The sequence below is a fragment of the Hyla sarda genome, chromosome 9 (assembly GCF_029499605.1).
Source record: "Hyla sarda isolate aHylSar1 chromosome 9, aHylSar1.hap1, whole genome shotgun sequence".
Taxonomy (NCBI): Eukaryota; Metazoa; Chordata; class Amphibia; order Anura; family Hylidae; genus Hyla; species Hyla sarda.
The window spans coordinates 82032840-82043909 of record NC_079197.1 but is presented as its reverse complement, the minus strand read 5'-3'; the positions used below and the strand labels follow the sequence as shown (position 1 = coordinate 82043909).

Below are 11070 nucleotides of genomic sequence, written 5' to 3'. Positions count from 1 at the left end.
TACAGAGAGAGAGAGACAGAGACAGAGAGAGAGAGACAGAGACAGAGACAGAGACAGAGACAGAGAGAGAGAGAGAGCATACAGCGGACAGTTCTTATATTGCATATAAACCTTCATGCTCAGTACCTAGTCAAGTACAGTGCTGGTTGCAAGGGGACATCTTGTGCAATAAATATAGAGAGCACAGAATTATTCCTGGAGGCTCCTAACATTACATACAGATATTATACAATATTATGCAATAACTGCTCACAGACAACTAGATACAGTGTTGCTTTCCTGCCCAAATAAATGGAAAAAGGATACAGATATTATACAATATTATGCAATAACTGCTCACAGACAACTAGATACAGTGTTGCTTTCCTGCCCAAATAAATGGAAAAAGGTGAGGGGTTGTCAAAGTACAGTGGTATCTTAAAGGGAACCAATCATCAGATTTTACCCTAAATAACGCTTGGCAAAGCATTATATAGGGTAAAATCTTTATCCTCACCATCCCCAGGGGACGCTCCTGCCCCCAGGGATGGTGAAGATATGAACTTATAAACTGCTCCCAGCTCGCCTGGTCCCGTGTCTTCGGCTGGCAGCAACACCCCCTCCACTTGACTGACGGGCCACGTCATCGCTTAGCTCACTGAACAGACGGAGCAGAGTGATGACGCGGCTAGTCAATCAAGCAGAGGGGGCGCTGCTGCCGAAGACACGGGACTAGTTGAGAGGAGCTACCTGCCCAGGGGACTACTTACGGGGCTGGCAGGGAGCAGTTTATAAGTTCATATCTTCACCCTCCCCGCAGGCTGGAGCGTCCCCTGGGGATGGTGAGGATAAAGATTTGACCCTATATAATGCTTTGCCAAGCATCATTATAGGGTAAAATATGATTATTGGTTCCCTTTAACATACAATATTAATCTGTTCCTGGACAATCATATGTTGAAACCATTGTATGTAGGTATATAGGGGCATATATTAGAGGGAGATTGTAAGGTCAGTACAGTATTATAGTGAAGAGAGGGTAAGGTCAGTGCAGTATTATAGTGGAGAGAGGGTAAGGTCAGTGCAGAACAGTATAAAATTTATATTTATATATATATATATATATATATATATATATATATATATATATATATATATATATATATATATATATATACACATATACACACACACACACACACACATTATATACAGTGGTCCCTCAACATACGATGGTAATTCGTTCCAAACAAGCCATCGTTTGTCGAATCCATCGTATGTTGAGGGATTCGTGCAATGTTAAGTATAGGAAGCTGTACTCACCTGTCAACGCCACTCGCGATGGTGACCCCGGCCTCCGCTGGGCTCTCTTGGTCTTCTCCGGTCCTCCGCTGTCTTCTCCGGTCCTCTGCTGTCTTCTCCGGTCCTCCGCTGTCTTCCGCAAGGCATTACTGGGCCTGCGTAGCGACGTCATTACGCCACTGCGTACGCCATTCCCATTGGATGACGTGCGCAGCAGTGTATTGACGTCATCGGAGAGGGCCGAGAAGACACCGGAAGACCAGCGCTGGACCCGGAGGGCACCCCGGAGCATCGTGGAGGGGTAAGTAATACTTACCGCACCACACGGGGAACATTAAGCTGCTATCCGGCAGCAGCTTAAGTATTTTGCGCTGCCGGATAGCACTTAATGCGATTGCCCCGACATAAAAAAGCATTGTATGTTGATGCTGACATCGACATGCGATGGCCTCTGAGAGGCCATCGTATGTCGATTTGATCATATGTCGGGGCCATCGTAGGTCGGGGGGGGGGGGGGGTCACTGTATATGTATTGTAAGGGATTAGGTAACGGGGATAACGTCTCCTGGGTAGACAGGCACAGTTTTGCAGGAACACTGTAGAAATTGCAGTCCAAACAGCAGGGAATTCGTTTAACTGACCTCAGCCAGTTTTATTGACAGGTTGAGGTACAGAACATAAAATATAAAAAACAAAATCCTAAGCCTGTCCGGCTCTAACTAACAACAGGAAACCTCACTAACCAAGTGCCGGCCTAATACCGGGCACCAAACAATATAGCAAAGTCCATACCACTTGTAGTGCTCTCACAGGCTCCATGCAGATAACCTGTTCCCAGGCAGAGAGAGAGATGTGTCTGCATTCTCAGCCTTATATCAGGCCAGCACACCTGAGGAGGGATTACCTGACAGCCCAAAACCCGGACTTTCCGGATGGAGTGGGGGCCCACCCTTCTCTCCCCACTCCAGCAACACAGACCCTAAACACACACAGGTTTTATACAAACCCAAATTGCAGAGACGTCTGCATAGACCTCTGCTGAACATTTCCCTGGTTGCTTTAAATTACATAAGTGAGGAACCTCGGGCACACATAGACCCCGTCCACTACTTCTCCAGACACTCTGTCACAATATATATACATACATACATACATACATACATACATATACACACACACACACACACACAGTGGGGGGGGGTATTTTGTCAGCCACCAATTGTGCAGGTTCTCCCACTTAAGATGAGAGAGGCCTGTAATTGTCATCATAGGTATACCTCAACTACGAGAGACAGGATTGGGGGAAAGAAAACAGGAAATAACATTGTAGGATTTCTAATTAATTAGTAAATTCCTCGGTAAAATAAGTATTTGGTCACCTACAAACAAGGAAGATATCTGGCTCTCACAGACCTGTAACTTCTTCTTTAAGAGTCTCCTCTGTCCTCCACGCGTTACCTGTATTAATGGCGCCTGTTTGAACTTTTTATCATAGATGCAATACATTTTAAACCTTTTTATTTTGCAGCGCGTTCTCTTTAGTACAGTACTGCCCCATACAGAATATACAGGCACTGATGTGCACACTAGAGGTATGAAGAGGGCAGCGCTGATTTGATGCATTATTGTACATGGCAAAGGGGCGGCACAACGAGAAGCTGCGCAGTCGGGTAAGGCGCGTGTGTTTAGAGTCTGTGCAGAGTAACAGGGCTGAACACATGGCCCGGTGGAAGCAGCAGCAGTCAGCGCTGCCGTATAGCAGTTTGGACAATGCCCCTGATGTTCACATACACTGCAAGTTGATGCTGTATTCAACATACCATGGACTTTTCAGCCCATCATATATTGAAACTATCACATATCAGGGGCATCATTGAGGGACCACTGTATTCTGTTCATGCCCCGAAGAACAGCAGGTGTAGGTGTCTTCTTTTCTAATCTATCTGATAATTTCCTTCTTATAGAAAGGACTGAGGTGGGTAATAAGAATATATCCGGGAGTATGGTACTTGATAATCTGACTGTCTAATAGGAGAAGGTTCAGCAGTCACATACAGGGATGAGGATCCACTCACTGATCTTGTGAGAAGACTTGCATACAGCAATTACTTCATTTTATAATATCTCCCCCCATGGTTAACAATTTCTATTCATATCAAACCCACATTAAGAACTGTGCCTGGCCAGAAAAGTGACCTACCTTTAAAGTTTAAGTTAACCTTAAAAGCTATGACTGGGTATGTGACACTCACTATGAAAACAAATTCTCTCAACAAACCCAAAAAGTTGGGAGTAGTTGAAGCAAGTAGTTATCAGCATGAGGCAGGAATGGGTGTATACGGATAGCATTTTGCTGAGCCTGTAGTTCAGTCTCCCTGTCACCTAAAAGCACCTACGTATAGAGGGTAAAACCTTCTAAGGGTATGCTCACGTGCATATATTTTCTGCTGCAGCCTCCTCTTTGACTTCAATGGGTAGCAAAACCTGCTACAGAAAATCTGCATGTCTGAACATACCCTAATAGTACTTCCAGCTTACTTCTGTTAAAAGGGTACTCCGGTGGAAAACTTTCAACTGGTGCCAGAAAGTTAAACATATTTGTAAATTACTTCTATTAAAAAATCATAATCCTTCCAGTACTTATTAGCTGCTGAATACTACAGCGGAAATTCTTTTTTTTTTGAAACACAGAGCTCTCAGCTGACATCATGAGCACAGTGCTCTCTACTGACATCTCTGTCCATTTTAGAAACTGTCCAGAACAGCATATGTTTGCTATGGGGATTTCCTTTTACTCTGGACAGTTCCTAAAATGGACAGAGATGTCAGCAGAGAGCACTGTGCTCATGATGTCAGCAGAGAGCACTGTGTTTCAAATGGAAAAGAATTTCCACTGTAGTATTCAGCAGCTAATAAGTACTGAAAGGATTAAGATTTTTTAATAGAAATAATTTACAAATCTGTGTTACTTTCTGGCACCAGTTGATTTAAAAATAAATAAATAAATAAAAAATATAAGTTTTTCACTGGAGTACCCCTTTAATGCCCTCGTATTCTCCAGGTTGTAGACTGGCATGTATTCAGCCTTTGGCATTTAAATGGGTTATTTTGCCCCAAGACATATTATCCCCTATTGCCAGTGGAAACACCCCGAGATCAGACATCGTATCCCCTGTCCTTTGTTTAGGGTATAAGATGTCTAGGGGCACCCCCGTGTGACGTCATGCTCCCCACCTCAATGCAAGCCGACAGGAGGGGGTGTGATAGCTATCACGCCCCCTCCCGTCGGCTTGCATTGAGTGGTGGAGCGTGACGTCACACGGGGGCGGAGGCGTGACGTCACACGCCGCCGCCCCTGTAGTCGCCCGTAATCAGACCCGGAGCGAACACACTCCGGGGACTGATTACAAAGGGGGTGCCGCGTGCATGATCGCGGGCGTCCCCAGCAGCGGAACTCCCCCGATCAGGCATCTTATCCCCTATCCTTTGGATAGGGGATAAGATGTGTAAGCACCGGAGAACCCCTTTAAATACTTTGCAGCCATTGTCCTAATTTGTTGGTTTAACGTTATAAAAAACAAAACTATAAAGGCAGTATTTTCTAAAAACAGTGTCTCCAGCTGTTGCAAAACTACAACTCCCAGTATGCCCGGACAGCCAAAGGCTGTCCGGGCATGCTGGGAGTTGTAGTTTTGCAACAGCTGGAGACACACTGTTTGGAAAACACTACTATAAGGCCATAAATGCGTCCACACATTGAATGGGACTGTTCACACTTCTCGTGTTTTCTGATGGAAAGAACAGGGTTGCACGGGTGGACTGTGTCATACGTGAAAGAAAAGAAACTCGGCTCCAGTGTGAAAATCTATGTGAAAAGATTCTGTAGCATAGACCGCTACAGCTCTCAGTCATAAGACTGGAACGGCTTGCAATGTGAGAGGAGAGACTGTGGGAATTTAACAAGACGAGCCCCCCCCCCCCCCACGAGTGTGGACTCTAACCTATGTACAGGCCTGTCCATTTTAAAGTGGTTTATCCACAAATGTGCTCCTGGGGGCAGGTTACAGACAGAGTCAATCCCCTTCCTCCCCTGGCAGTTAACAGTGTAGAGCCTTCCTATTTCTTAGGTATACTTGCATGTTACTGTAGAGGCTCTGACTCTTTCCTGACAAACTGGGGAAATAGCTATTTATCTTGGATGCTCAACAGAGAACACAAGAGGACTATAAAGAAACCTGGCTTGGGGGGGAATGATTGATCATATGGGTAAACCAACACGCTGCGCCTTAGGTGGACGTACACACTGAACGTGGCACCCTACCAAGTGAAGGTCATAATGCTTCACATACTGGTTTATGTAACAGCATGCAAAAGGAACACACTGTTTATTCTTTATGATATATACAGTGAAGATTAGCTATCCTGTTCGGACAGCCTATTCCATTCACTTACAAAACAGGGATGTATGCCATCTGAACCTGGGGATTTGTCTACTTATTACTTTTAGTCTTTTTTTCTATTACATATATTTATTCATTACTCTTAAAAAGAGGATAGACCTCCAACCAGAAGACAATACCAATGAACCAGGTCGTCTGGTTGGAGATTTGTCCTCTTTTTAAGAGTAATGCATAAATATTGGTTTTGGTCTAAGTTCTACAACTTTGCGATGTCAAACTAAGCTATACCTTTTATTCAGTGGTCTCACTTTTATGTCATCCCATTTGGGGGTTAGATCTAGGGGAAGGTAACACTCAGTTGTCAAATTTATTTATTTATTAAAACTGGAAGGACCTTTTTCCTGGAGAAAGAAAAGAATTGAGATCCCTGCCATTGTTTTAACCTGCAACCATATTTGTGATTAGTGTTGCTCGCGAATATTCGCAATTCGAATATTATTCGCGAATATCGCATATTCGCGAATTTCGCGAATTCGCGAATATAGCGCTATATATTCGTAATTACGAATATTCGTTTTATTTTATTTTTTTTTTTTTCACAGTACACATCACAGTGATCATCCCTCTCTGCTTCCAGCTTGTGTGGTGTAAAGAAGGCTGTAATACTACTGTGTGAGACTGGCGGGCGAAAATTCGCATATGCGAAAATTAGCATATGCGAATTTTCGCATATGCTAATTTTGTATATGCTAATATTCACATATGCTAATTTTCGCATACGCGAATATTCGCATATGCGAAAATAAAACAATATACCGAACATGCGAATATTCGCGAATATATGACGAATATTCGTCCATATATTCGCGAATATTCGCGAATTCGAATATGGCCTATGCCGCTCAACACTATTTGTGATGGGACAGGCTTCTTCTAGGTATTTTTATACATATCCCACAGTTCCTCTACAGTGGGAACTCAGGCTGCAAATACGATACGTATAAGGCCGCTCTTATGTGTGGAGACGGAGCAGCACAGTAACGGCTTCCTCCTTTAATCCTTAGTCCCCGCTGCTTTCTTCCCCAGCTTCGCATTGTCCTTCTTCTACAAGAACAGTCCACCTGAGTGCAATGTTCACAGTGGTTGCCTGCTATCCTCCAGGAAGCATTAAATTTGTTTTATTGTAGAAAGCAATGTATCTCAGAAGCTTCGGCCTCAGATCCCCTGCTGCTTACTATTACTAAAGAAATTGAGATGTGAAAGCGGGATCACAGACTGTGCTATTCCTCAATTATCCTCCAAACACATGGTCAGCCAAGGCCCCTTTAATGTATCCATGGGAGTTATTATTCCCTCCCTTTGTAATAATATGGAGGAAGTGCTGAGAAGCAGAACATTACACTGTTCCACTTACGTTGGTAAATAGCATTTTTGCGAGAGGAGATATTGTTGCTTTTGTCTACTAAAAATATTTCTGTAGTTAAAAGGGGTTATCCGGGTTTCAAAAATGGATGAAAAGGCCATTAATATTAGATTGGTAGGAGTCCAACTCTCAAGATCCCTGCCGATCAGCTGATGGACACCAGTAACCTATAAAAGGGTTTTATTGGGATTCTGTTACACATAAAGGAATTTGCAGCAGAGCCTCCAGTACAATATGAACAAAGCCTAAGGAAAGTGCTTAAACTACGCAGTCTACGTGGCATATACCGTGGCAAGATTGTGGTATAGCTAAAGGGTTCAATAGATAGAGCTCAGTCTATTTTTGGCCTGTTTTAGGCCAGTATGTTTTATTTGCTGGACACAACATAGTCTACCACACTTGTGTCCAAAATAAATAAATAAATAAAACGTATCCTGCGGTAAAATAAAATAAACGTAGTAGCAAGTAGAGTGTTTTGTCTATTGAATCATATCACTATGCCACAGTATAACATCAGAAAACACTTGATGGTATCCTGATTTATACCCATGGAGTCAAACCAAAAAGTCATGTGAACAGCCCCTTAGGTAGTTCTAGTGGGGAGATTTATCAAAATCTGTGCAGAGGGAAAAGTGGAGTAGTTGCCCATGACAATCAATCACATTGGGGGAGATTTATCAAAACCTGTGCAAAGGAAAAGTTACCCAGTTGCCCATAGCAACCAATCAGATTGCTTCTTTCATTTTGCAAAGGCCTTGTTTAAAATGAAAGAAGCGAGCTGATTGGTTGCTATGGGAAACATTGCCTATGCACAGGTTTTGATAAATCTCCCCCATTGCTTTTATTTTTTTAAATTAAAGAAGTGATCTGATTGGTTGCTATGGGCAACTGCACCACTCTTCCTCTACACAGGTTTTGATAAATCCCCCACTATATCTTGTATAACTGACAGCTGAATGCACATTCAGCTGACAGCTATAACTTACCTTTTTAACGGGATCCTGTCATAAACCTGCTATGCATCTGTGGTATCCCGGTACAGAACACAATTCTGTAGAGTCCTTAAGCCCCCTCAGGTAGAGTCCCTCAGGTCCACAGGGCTCCCCCCTAAGTCATTATGGTATTATTTTGTATTCTGTTGTATATAAGGTATGTACATTTATTATAAGCATTGTACGGTGAATGTAAACTGTATATGAAGGTTGTTAGGATATTTACCTTGTATAGGACCTTCCTAAAGTCATGTGATAAGTCATGTGATGTGTGATCACATGATATACCCAGAGTTCCATGGGCACAGGTAACCACAGGCAACCAGCTACCAATGGGCTTTAGTCCAGCCCCCTAGTATATAAGGGGCTGAAGTCTCTATTCTCACCCTCTAAGTTCCTGGCAATTAAAGAAAGCACAAGTCCTGTACAACTCAAGTCCAGCATATCTACGCCAAAGCCTATAAACCTGCAGCCACATCAAATCTGTGAGTACAAGTCAAGTCCCTACAAAATGATAACAGTAACACAGTGGCCTGCACCATTATTATTATTGCAACTACAAGTCCAAGCAAGCCTGAGAGGTTCCCAGTGTCCCGATCACTTCTGTGGAAGTTGGCTGTTTGAACAGACTGTTTTATGCCTTCTCCAAGTAAAAGTTCTAGTTGCATCAAATCCCTGCTTTGTACTCTCAATCATCACATGCCGTTTTTGGGCTGGTTGTTGGCGGAGCCCTACACCAAAACAACCACATCCTAGCGTCACGAACACTAGGGGTTAAAAACATCTTGCCCCAGGGGTTAATACCATCCGACCCCACCACTCACTGTAACACCCCGTGGTCACCACATACTATTTTTGCATCCTACGAAAAGGATACGGGTGTGTGCCTTTAATTATTAAACCACCAGACCACTCGCAACAAGAAAACGGGTGTATACCAAAAGCCACTAGTCCTCCCCCTATTCAGAACTGTGATTATAGAATTGTCCAGAGCTGTCGCAAGCTGCAACAAGAAGTGCGCCCACCAGTGTACGGGACCTTTTTAGTGAAATTGTGCTTTGCTGGGGGGAGGTGAAGAATACTGTGTTTTTGCCAAAGTACCTGCAAGGGTTAAAAGTCAGTCCCGGGGCTTCCCTCGCATGCTGTTTTTTGGGCTGGTTTTCAGCGGTGCCCTACACCAAACAACCACATCCTGGCATCATGAACACTAGGGGTAAACAACATCTTGCCCCAGGGGTTAATACCATCCGACCCCACCATTCACTGCAACACCCCGTGGTCACCACACATCCACACTTTGATCTCTTAAAAGGGGTTAAGCAAAGAGTATCACTTACCCACAGAAAGGTGATCAGTATCCGATTGGTGGTGGTCTGACCACTGGGATTACTAATGGTGTAAGTAAAAGTCCCTTTTTAATGCTTTATTTGACTGCTAAAGATACCAGAGCACAGTTTTTAGCCATCTCAGCAGTAAGTTAATGCAGCAACAGCATGTGTGCTCGACTGCTGCTCCACTCAATTGGGGGACAAGGGACCCCCATACTTCTGATCAATTGGGTTCCCAGGGGTTGGCACTAGATATGGTAAGGATGACCACATCATCTAGGAGGTAATGATGCCAAGATCAATCTTGTCTTCAGCTGTGGGGGATGTCAGATGTGAATGACAGCCGTGTCCTGCTGCTGATCTTCTGCAGCGCGTCATGCAGAGCAGGAGATAAGTTGGATGTATGCATACATCCAATAGCGAGAAGGAGAGCTAAATGCATTTCTGTCTCTAGGGGGGGCTGCAGGGAAACGGTTTTAGTTAAGTGTGGTTGTGGCTAGGCTCCATCTTGTTGGTATTACAGTTAATGGTCCTCTCAGATCAGCCTTGGTTGACAATAACCATGAATTCTATTCATGATCTTCCCCATCACATATAATGGGGGTCATTTAAAGTGATCCCTACAGTTTTTTCTTGGGTTCATGCCAAAAATGTGCTGCATGCTTTGTGCGCCAGAATTTGAGACCAAAAAATCCCAAAAACCCAACTAACTCTCCATTTTACTCAGAAAACCTGGAAAAGGGGCGCGACCGTCGATAAAGGGGGTGTGGTTGCAGATTTTTTTTTTTTTGAGAAGCATACATAGCTACTAGGGATCGACCGATTATCGGTATGGCCGATATTATCGGCCGATAATCACGATTTTGGGCATTATCGGTATCGGCAATTATCTTGCCGATAATGCCCCGCCCCCCGCACTGCCCCAACCGCACCGCGACCGCCACCCCCCTGACCCACCGCACCCCCGACCCACCGCACCGCGTCGCACCCCCACCGTGATGCTGGGCGGTATACCGGTATGGATTTTTGCCCATACTGCTATACCGGTCGGGACCCTCCCCCAACCTCCGAGTCAATAAAAAAAATTAAACTTAAACGTAATGGGGGTGGTCTGGGCCATCCATCCTTCCTTCCTGTAGTGTCCGGGGGCGTTCCGGGTGGAGGGTGAACCGGTCCGGGCTGTCCTTCTCCGGCGGTCATCTTCTCCACTCCGGGCAGGCTCCGGCCTAGTACGCTGCATAGACGCCGCTACGCCGTGACGTCAGGTGCGTCGCTGCGCACGGGCGTCACTGCGCAGCGGCGTCTATGCAGCGTACTAGGCCGGAGCCTGCCCGGAGTGGAGAAGATGACCGCCGGAGAAGAAGGACAGCCCGGACCGCTTCACCCGGAACGCCCCCGGACACTACAGGAACGATGGATGGATGGCCCGGACCACCCTGACAGGTAGGGGAGAGAAGCGGGTGGCGGCGGCGGCCTATGACCCCGCAAAACCCACTGCAGATCATTGATTTAAAGCGCCCGCTTTAAATCAATGATCTGCAGCGGTGTCGCAGGGGGTTAAATAGCCGATAACTTATACCGATATTCCGGTATAAGTTATCGGCTATCGGCCCTAACCTGCACCGATTATCGGTATCGGCCCTAAA

At 44.9% G+C, this 11070-nt stretch overlaps 2 protein-coding genes across 3 annotated transcripts in view; one reads left to right on the top strand and one right to left on the bottom strand.

Moving 5' to 3' along the window:
- The window catches only part of ABCB7 (ATP binding cassette subfamily B member 7), a 194819-nt gene that overhangs the window by 167250 nt on the left and 16499 nt on the right, over nucleotides 1-11070 (bottom strand). The window lies entirely within an intron of this gene.
- The window catches only part of UPRT (uracil phosphoribosyltransferase homolog), a 44847-nt gene continuing 42213 nt past the window's right edge, over nucleotides 8437-11070 (top strand). Inside the window, exon 1 of the mRNA XM_056538299.1 lies at nucleotides 8437-8581. The gene's annotated coding sequence lies outside the window, so the exon portion shown is untranslated. The remainder of the gene's footprint in view (nucleotides 8582-11070) is intronic.